We start from the raw sequence: 1,279 nt of genomic DNA on the forward strand, positions 1-1,279 counted from the left end.
GCTTTTGTGTACATAAATGTTGCTAGCATCATCAAGTCTTACTCTTGTCATTTTAACATTTTCGGTTGTTAACATCCACACCAGTTGCCCCTCCCTCTTCTTTTGGTATTTTGGTATCACGTAGTATGATTGTGTGGGAAAGCCCAAATGGGTGAAAAGCGACATTCCAAAGGCAAAAAAATTATAGGCCTGTGGGTTAATGTGAAAAGGAAAATACAAGGTCAATCTTTTTCAGGGAGTGACTGTGATTATATTGTTTGGGGGAAGGCCTAGAAAAATGCATCGTTTGGGATGACTGAGCTGTCGTGAAAATTAAGGTCATAATCATCCTCACCTTCGATATATGCGGCGCCCCCCCGCCCCCCCCGGTGAAAGGAAGCTTCCAAAGAAAAAACAAGACATTTTCTGTCTTTCAATGTCTGTCTGTCTTCCCCAAATTGAGAATTTGTCGCTAAATATATGCTAGTTATTAGGTGAGTTGAAGTATTACTTTTTGAGGTATGACAGCTTTTAATTTAATCTGAAGGCATTTCTTGAACACTGGTAGTACTATTTTTGGTTCATCTCTGTTATTCTTGCTACTGTTTAAATATGAGACGAAGGAAGTTCCAATTCCAGGGATTACTTAGTGGTGGATGATTTGCCATAGCCTAGGGCACATAAATACGTAGCAGTACATTTAATTTATTTAGCCTTCAGGCAGGGATGAAAGAGAGTAGTCACAGTCCAACAGTCCACCTGTTTTGTGGGTCTTTGCTTTTAAGGGATTTTGTTGTATTGCTTGCTAGATACACATACAGATTGTGTGGGCTCCAGCTGCCCTCAACTTAGATCTGACTTGCACCACACATAGCCGCTCCCAAACTGAGATGTGGGTTGTGTGAAGGCAGGCACATGGTGCAATGGCATAGATGTAAGTCTGAAACACTGCCAATATGTTTACATAGTTATGAGGGCACAGCTGGTCTCCATACATAGTTATGAGGGCAAAACTGGTTCCAATTACAGCTTCTGCAGGCAGACGGCTGCAACCAGCTGTGCACCAAGGTCTGCAGGTGTATACGTGCTCCATCTAGTAAGAATACAGTTGGCTAGGCAGGTGATAGATGAGAAATGACTTATGGATGAGAGAAGGCAGACTGCATTGGCGCCAAGTCAAGAAGTTATGCTGTGGTCGGAGGAGTGTGAGACTGAGAGGTATCATGAGTACCAATGGTAGTGTGGGGGTTGATGCAGTAGGAATACGATGAGGTGTCAGCAGCTTCTTCCTGTTTGGATC

This window comes from Lygodium microphyllum, chromosome 18, assembly GCF_053477565.2.
Source record: "Lygodium microphyllum isolate KBCC chromosome 18, Lygodium_microphyllum_v1.1.10, whole genome shotgun sequence".
Lineage (NCBI taxonomy): Eukaryota > Viridiplantae > Streptophyta > Polypodiopsida > Schizaeales > Lygodiaceae > Lygodium > Lygodium microphyllum.